The sequence below is a fragment of the Marmota flaviventris genome, chromosome 17 (genome assembly GCF_047511675.1).
Source record: "Marmota flaviventris isolate mMarFla1 chromosome 17, mMarFla1.hap1, whole genome shotgun sequence".
Lineage (NCBI taxonomy): Eukaryota > Metazoa > Chordata > Mammalia > Rodentia > Sciuridae > Marmota > Marmota flaviventris.
In genome coordinates this window covers 35863596-35872841 of record NC_092514.1, presented here as the reverse complement: position 1 = coordinate 35872841, position 9246 = coordinate 35863596, and positions in this window count along the sequence as shown.

Here is a 9246-nt window from a genome sequence, read left to right as displayed (position 1 = left end):
GATAATAAGCCAGGTTCACGGAGGTGCTGGGTTGCACACGGAAATGTGTGTGACTAATCTCCTGAAGATGAGATACCAGGACCCATGCTCCTGCCCTGTGGGTGGCTATCTCTGTGGGTGGCTGGTGAGGATCCTAGAAGCCTTAAAATGAAAGGGACACAGGGGACACAGACTTCACCCCCAGTGGAGGACTCTTCTCCATCCCCCTGGTACTACATGGTCCTTGAGCTTTTCCTAAACACTACTCATCCCCTCTGAGCCTCAGTTTCCCCATAGTTAGGAAAGCAGTTGCGCCAGCCGATTCTCATGCCTGTCAGCCCTGACCCTAGATGACCGTACCATGTCACTGCTGGTAAGGAACAGGCTGGATAAGACAGTAGGGACTTGGAAAGAAATCTGTTCCCTGCCTGCTGGAGCTTCTTGTTACCCACAGAAAATGCTCCATCCAGCCCTTTCTCCTGGGCCTTGGGCTCTTCCTCTAGGCAGCCTCTGCCTCCTTGGCCCTTTGTATCTTCTTTGTGCTTTAGTCGAAATCAAATGACCGGCTCAGTCTTTCCCAGATCCCCTCACCACATCCTTCCACCATCCTGAATGTCTCCTCCTTTCTGGGCTTGCATATGAGACTGTCAAACCCTACAGGACTTTGTTCAAGTGCTGCCTCCTCCAAGAGGCCTTCCTTGATTTCTCCCAAATCTTCTCTTCTTTACATCCTCTGGGTCAGACTGGACAACATGATCATTGTTATTACCATCAGCTGACATTCACAGAAGGTTCACAGTGTAGGAGGCATCCCGTAAAGAGTACTCCATGCCTTATTTTATGGACCCCTTTTACCCCTTTCATATTGGTACTATTGTTATTTTTATTTTGCTACCAATTTCTCAGGTCCTACAAGGACAACTTGAAAACTCTCATGAAATGATGCAGCAGTTTCCAAGCAGATAACTGTGGCTGAATGGGATGGGTCAGGTGGAGAGTAAAAGAATTCTGGGGACACTTAAAACATTGGGAAAATAGTCAACAGACAAAAAACTTAATGCAATAGCTAAGCTATGGGACCACACTAGGTGCCCTTCAACAGATGAATGGATAGAGAAAATATGGTACATATACACAATGGAATATTTCTCAGCCTTAAAGGGGAATGGAATTATGGCATTTGTCAGTAAATGGATGGAACTGGAGACTCTCATGCTGTTATGGTATGGATGTGAGGTATCCCCAAAAAGCTCACATGTGAGACAATTCAAGAAGTTTTGGAGGAGAAATGATTGTGTTTTAGCCTTAACCTAATCAGCGAATTAATTCCCAAATGGGATTAACTGAATGGTAACTTAAGTGGTAGGGTGTGGCTGGGGGAGGTAGGAGTTGGGGTTGTGGCTTTGGGGGTATATATTTGTATCTGGCAAGTGGAGTCCTCTCTCTCTGCTTTCTGATCCTCGTGTGAGCTGCTTCCCTCCACCGTACTCTCCTGCCATGATGTTCAGCCTCACCTCCAGCCCCAAGGAAGGGAGGCTGCCTTCTATGGACTAAGACCTCTGAAACCGTGAGCCCTCAAATAAACTTTCCTCCTCTATCCACAGTTGTTCTGGTTGGGTGTCTTGGTGGCAGCAGTGAAACAGCTGACTAACACACATGCTAAGTGAAATAAGCCAATGCCCCCAAAACACAAAGGTCAAATGCTCTTTCTGATAAGGAGGGAGAAATAGAAGTTCATTGGATTAGAAAAGGGGGATGAAGGGAAGGGAGGTGGGATGGGGATGGGAAAGACAGTGGAATGAATCGGACATAACATTCCTATGATCATATATGAGTACGGGACTAGTGAAATTCCCCGTCATGGACAACCACAAGGATGGAATCCTAATTAGAATAGGTTATACTCCATGCATGTCTCGTATGTCACAATGCACTGTACTGTCATGCATATGTAAAAAGAACACAACAACAGCTACAAAAATAAACTTAGGACCAATGTGAGTGTGTCTGTCTTGTGCTGGAACACGTTAGGAAAAAATACCCCCGTCAAAGGCAGTGGCTCAGACTCAAGCCTTGCACAGATTCCGGAAATGTAATGGGTGATGCAATTTTTTAAAGTGAAGACTCTTTTTTTTTTTTTTTTAAGCCAGGAGTGAGAAATAAAATCATAGCCACCATGCAAGTGCTATCCAGTGTTTACTTTGGACCTTGTAATATGGCAGGGAGGGTGGGCCATGGGCACTGGGAGGGGAGCAGAAGAGAAGAAACCCCTTTTGCCAGATCTGTCACAGAGCAGGCGTGTGCCCCCTCTCTTCCTGCACAGTTGCTTTTTAATTCAAGGAGTTGTTCAGATGGGAAAAGCTGTCTGTCTGTAATGGTCCCAGTGGCACTCAGCATTAATGGAGTGTGTGAAACCGGCCCTTTGGGACAAGGTATTTGAAAAATGATTGCCAAGGGTTAAGAACCAGGAGGTTTATTTTCCGTTTGTGCAGAAATGAATCCCAGACTCTTTTTTTTTTTTATTCTGGGATTTTTTTTTCTGGGCTTTTCAAACCCCCGAATGAATAGGAAGGAAGAAAAACTGAGCCGAAGTGGTTCCAATTTGCAACAGGAGTGCAATTTCAATTGATTTAAAGTAGGGGAGCAACAGAGGTAATGATCACAGGAAGAGGCTGGAATTAGTCAATAAATAAGGTTCAAGGTCCTAAGCCTGACGTCTCTTTCATTAGCCTTAAAGAACAAGAATAAAAAGATAGGCGGGTCCATTTATCAAGCTCTAATAAAAGCACGCATTGGTGTATACATCCCATGGCTTGGGACCTGGATCGGATCAACAGAGGCACTGGGAACTAATCTAGAACCTACCACCCCAGCAGCATGATCTGACTCACAAAGATGGGCTTACTAATTGCAATCTTCCCAAGAGCCTCAGCAACCCCCAGCTGGATGCTCTCACCGGCTGTGAAACCCGGATCCATGCATTTCAATGACGTGGGGTCTGATCACACGTTGCCCTCGTTGAACACTAAATATCTCTCTAGTCATAGTTCTCATCTTCCCCAAGCTCTGCACCATTCTGGAAGGCAGTCACAGGGAGCTGCTTCCCCTAATTCAGTGCTTGGTGCTGGACAGTTCATTGTCCAGTGGGAACATGATCGTGGGCATGATGCAGAATTAATAAAATGAAGGGTGTGCATCCTGGCTGGCATGCAGTGGACACTCAATGTGTCATTGTTACTGCAGTGGTTGTTTACTGATTCTTACCCATAGGATGACAAATATGTGTGTGTGTGTGTGTGTGTGTGTGTGTGTGTGTTGGAGGAGGAGCAATTAGCACAGCCCGAGGCCACGTGACATGAAGAAAGGAGACCAAGGAAGGCTTGGGATGTGAGCAAACATGACATCTGTTTGGAGCAGGAAGCTGCAGACTTTGGAGAGCAGGACATGTCCACAGAGTGGCTGAAGCTACAGATCTTGAAGCATCGCAGGCAGCATCTCCAAAGAATTTGGATCTGTGTCCCATAGATCCTTGATCTTTTCCATCTTGTAAAGCATAAATGAATATGCTTTAAGAATCTGAGGCTGCTGGGGTCACCATGGGAAGAAGCTCTTCTCAGGGCTGATATTTTGAGGGAGTCTCATATTTTATCTCTAAAGCAGATTCTCAGTTTGTATTGTACTCTGCAACATAGTCCATAAAAAAAAAAAAGTTCAAATGCTGGGACTCTAGGAAGATGTTCCATGTCTTTCTGGGGCTTCTCCTGCCACACACCCCAGAACTTGTGCACCCAGTCTGAGACACGCCATTGTAGGGGATGGATGGACCTGGGGAAGGGTTTCAGGTGGGAGAGAGGTGTGCTGGGGATTGCATTTCACAAAGATGGATGGGTGGGTTATGGGAGCCGGTCAGGAGGCTGGGACACTATTCCAAACCCAGCTCCAGCCGTTCTTTGCCTGATCCGAGGAGGGAGCAGGAGGATGGAGCCCAGCGAGGCCTTGCCTTCTTCACGTTCTCATGTTCTCATGTTAAGAAAAAGAGCACATTTGAAAATTGCTGCAACTCCCACTTTCTCTTCTCTTTCAAATTGGTGTTCCCTTGTGGGAGACTAACCTTGCATGTGACTGAGTCATTCCCTGGCTGGGTGATCGAGGGCGTCTGGCAGCAGCTATGCCAGACTGCCCTGTCCTTCTTGGGTAACTGCATGGGCGTATCTTCCTACAGCCCCATGGGTGGAGCTACGCTCACCTGTTCCTTTGTAATATAACCCCTTGCCCTGTTTAGGATAGAATCCTCCATGGAAGTGCCTTGTGTGTGTCCCCTCCTCTTACTGTGCCCTTGGGTGTGGCCTACCCAGGTGTCAGTCAACCTGCTGACAGTGGACATCATGAAGATAGACTCAGCCCCCTGAAACCTGACCCCTTGCCTCATTTAAATAGCTTCTCCTCAATAAAAGGGGTCAGCACATGCAGTCTTTCTCTCTCTCCTTTAAGGTCACAGCACCCCCAAAGAAAAAGCTATTTCTGTCTCTTGTGTGGTTATTTCACACAGCCCAGTTAGCCCAGTTCCCCTGGAGTGACCCCTGAGTGTTTTAGTCATGAGCAAACCCGGCAAATGGTGTCCCTGGGTGGGCAGAAAGTCTAAGTGCTTAAGCCCCCCGGGACAAAAGCCGCGGTCCCTAAATGTAAAGGTTCTTGATCCTAAGATTTCAACATTCCTAAGAACATAACTGGCTCAGACTGAAAAAACTTCTCTGTTCTGATGACCCCTTAGCCACCCCGCACCTGCACAGCTGGTGGGCAGCCCACAGCAGGTGTGTGGTGGGGAGGGGAGGTGGCAGGGTCGTTCAAAATCCTGGGAGGTCTCTATGCAGTGTGGCACATGTGCGGAGGGCCCTCTGGTCGGCAGTACATACTGGCCATATAAGCCAGGACCCGTATGGAAGGTTGTTCGTCTCTGCCTTGGTCAAGTTTGGGCTCTGGGGTGAGTGCGAGGGGGGGCGTCCTGATAGTCTCTGTATTCAGCCTGTCTTCCTGCTCTGCTCAGCAGAGCATGGGTCCCACATTCTCAGGGAATTCACCAAACCCCTGTCCACCCCACCAGTTCACCCAGTGTCCTAGTTCACCCCAGGCCTTGGAAGCCTCCTGCCTTCCCTGTCAGTCTATCCCCACCCTGGCTTTAAGCTTCCTCAAGCTTGTGTTGTTGGTTTGGTGGGTGCCGCAGCTCTGTTCTGTCAAAACAGGCAGGCTCACAAAGAAACCCAAACAAACTAGACAAACACACAGGAGAGGCAGCTAGCTGCAACAGCAAGAACCCAATGCAAATGGAATTCTGTCTTCTTACCCTTTAATGTCTCACCACCCCATGGCCCCCAGCTGAATATCCACGAATAGTGAGAGTTTCCCTGTTCTTTTTTTTTAATATATATAAATTTTGAGGATCTTTTCTAATTTTGTATTTGTTCTTTTTAATATGCATGACAGTAGGGTGTATTTTGACATGTTATACATACACAGAGTATAACGTGTTCTGATTAGGATCCCATTCTTGTGGTTGTCCATGATGTGGAGTTTCACGGTCATGTATTCATGTATGAACATGGAAAGTCATGTCTGACTCATTCTACTGTCCTTCCTGTTCTCTGTGTTTGAGAGCAAGGGGCTTAACACAAGCTGGTCTGTGGTAGTTTGACGGGTCTGAGAGGCGCTCGATGGATGATTTAATGGTTGTGATGAACTGTGGTGATGCTTTTGAAGGGGAAGGAAGTAATAGATTCCCTTCATGTCTGTCTGTCCATCAATGACCTACCTCTCTAGATACACATACACTCTTATCTCCTAGGCAACCCAATGCCCCTGAGCATAGGCTTTTTGAGTTTGCTGACATGGACATTGCTCCTGAGAAAAGGAGCACAAATGGGCACCCCTGCGGTGACACATTACCCCTTTCAAGTAGCCTCTGGTCGCCTTGCAGTGAGACATTGCTTTGTTCCAGTGATGTGAAGTGAGGTGCCTGGGGACATCTCCGGAGAGGCTGAACAGGCATTTGTGCCCACAGCTTTCCAAGTTCACAGATTTGAAATTTGATCACTTACCCAGGAAGGACTCTCCCGACAACTGACTGCCAACAACCAAGGGCAAAGTGATAGACCAGATAGCCCAAAGTCTGGTACTGAAGTGGATCTGTAGTATCAGGATGCTATGCGCCATTTCAGCCACTTGTGTGGGCTACGTCCCCCTGGTGCTGTCTGGTGAGGGACCAGAGATGGGTGAGAAGCCTACTTGGTGAGCACAGATTCCAAGAAGGGAAATTCAGTGTTGGGGAAAGACCTGTTAGACAGGCAGCGTGGTGGAGGGTGTGGGGAATGTATCTTTGCATCTAATACCGCACTGAACACAAGCCTGGCTCAGCCATGGAGATGGGACCAGGGAAACTGTGCCTGGGCAGTGTTCACATCATTTCCAGCCCAAGCAGGAATCTTTGAAGTCACTTGTCTATTTTGAAAGGGTTGGCTCAGTTAAAATGGCATAGTGTGTTGTAAAAATCCTCTTAATGGGGCACACACAAACGGAACCCATCACGATAGATCTGCAAACTAAAGAATCAGTATGCTCCTCTCTGTCCTCTCTATACTGCTAGGACTTTTTCCAACCTCCCTGGGTGCTCGTAGACCACACATGACTCATGGCCACTTGACAGGTGGCCAAGTGAAGGTATGCCTGAAATATGAGTAAGTTTGTATTAGTAGATCAAAGTAACTATCAATAGGCGTTCTCATTCCATCTTCTCAGCACTTATTGGATCACCTTGGATACTTACTTTGGAAATTCCCAAGCACAGGGTGAGACATCTTGGTATCAGTCAAGGAGTCACACAATGAACGTTTAAATATCAACTCTGCTGCATGAAATGGGCAAAAACTGAGGATGCCGAGAGAGCACAGATCGGAGGCTTTGGCTCTTTCCAGGTGGTCAGGGTCCGCTGCCTAGAGAATGCCTAAGAGAATTGAGCTGAGATCCAAAGACAGAAAACATAGTTTCCCAGAGGAAGAGTCAGGGAGGAGATGTCTCGTTATGAGAAACGACATTTGTAAGGGCCCTGAGGTTGGAGAAAGGGAGTCCGGTGGGACAGCTGCCCAAAGGTGGGTGTGCCTGGTGCAGAGACAGAGGGGACAGAGGCAGGAGCACAGGGACTCATACAGCCTGCGTGTCAGAGGAGGTGCTGAGAAAACATTCTGGGATGAGGGGGTCGGGGAGAGCACAGAAGAGCATCAGTGAGGACAGTTCACTCAGCACAGGTTGGGGTCAGCTGATGGCAGCTGGGGCCATGGGACTCTGAGGAGAGCTGCCCTGAGCTCATTGGGATTCAGCCCATAACATCTGGGAGACAAGAGAGATTAATAATAAGAGGGCAGCGGAGTGTGCAGGGGAGGGCAGGGATCCACAGACAGCCATCACTGTGGCCAATAAAAGCCCAAACCCGCCATCCGCCGGCCAGTCTTCCCCTCGCTTAACATTACAGTCTGTGTCCTTGTATCCTCTGTGCAGTGTTAAATTATAAATTGGTTCCCCTGCCACATGGCACTCACATACAGCTCAACGTGACTCTGCCACATACCTTGAGGCACAGGGAAGACTTTTTAAATGAAATATAAATTATCTCATACCCCGCACTTAATTAACGCCATCTTCTACTTAAGATCTAACCAGAAGACTCTACAAACACAATTTAGCACGCGTCCACTCCTGCAAAGATTGAAGGAGTGCAAAAAAAAAAAATTCTCATTACATCATCAGACTCAGTTACATTCAATAACAGAACACACTTCTCTGCTCTGGATAAATACATTAGTATCCACTGGAAGCTGTTTGCCAAGCTCCTACTGAGAAACTAATATTTACACAGAGAAATGTTTGTGTTCCTGGGAGGCTGCCTCATGTGGGTGAAAGAGCAGGCTTTGGGAATCAGACAGACCCAGGCTTGAATCCTGGATCCTGGACCCTCCTGCTATGTGCACCTGGAAAGTCTGAGTATGCTCTCAAAGCCTCAATTTCCTCGTTGGGGAAAAGGTATTTACCTTGCAAGCTCATTAGGAAGATTAAATGAGATGGTGAATGTGAGTGACTGATGGCTCTGGCACATTCCAGGTTCTCCATCTGTGTGTGTGTGTGTGTGTGTACACACATGCAAGTGTGTGTGCACACCTGTTTCATGACATCATCTAAACAGGGTTGGCAAAGAGGCTACAATTGACAAGTCCTCTCTCCCTTGTCTTTTACTACAAGCCAAGGACAAATAATATCCCTTTTGAAAATTCTTTAACTCTCTTAATTTGGGGACCTTATTGTGGGTCTTGTGACCTTGGCCAAGTCACTTCAATGCTTCTTATTGTATCTTACATGTTATTTTAAAAGGATTCTTAAGCTCTGTGGAGAAAAGAGAAAGGAAGACAGGAGGAAAAAAAAGAGAAGGAGGGAGGGAGGGATGCAGGGATGGAGGGAGAAATAATGCTACTAAAAATCAGAAGTGCTCCGATAGAGCTTCCTTTTGTCAGGCGCTGCTCCTAATGTATGACATATTCATTCATTCAATCATCACAACGATCCTATGACAAGGAACCACCTTCTCTGTTTTACAGATGAGAAAGCAGGTTCTGCTATGACTTGCTATGCTGTTTGAGGCCAAGTGACTTACTTGGCTTCTCTGAGCCTCGGTTTCCTCACCTGTAAGATGGGAGTGATGAAGATATGCACCTTGCAAAGCTTTCTGGTGAGGATTAGATGACATCATACACATAAAAGGTCTTTGCTCTGTACTTAATACACAGTGGGAAGTGTTATTTCCCAAGGAAGAACAGAGCAAGGATGGTCTCGTTCTTCTCTCCCAAGAGTCCCGGAGAACAGAGGAATGCAGACATGGGCAGAGAAGGGGCAGTTGGAAAGATGGGCAGAGAACTGTGAGTTCTGATGTCGTGTGGAGCAGTGGTGTGGAACTGGCCCGGCCTGTGGGCCCAGGGATGCCTAGATGTCATGGCACATCTGGGGCTTTTCTTCTGCTAGACCCCCTCTTCTGGGCTGCCACAAGTGTGGTGAACAGTGAAGGAAGCTCTGACTTTCAGTCACAATAGCTCAGGGACTTCATGCCACATCAAAAATCCACAGGGAGTGTGACTCTGCTGCAAACAGGCTTGAAGTTTCCAGAACTTGAAGGATTCCCCCAAATCGATCCCCACTTCCTCATGCCTAGATAATAGCCAGTTCTCCACTGCT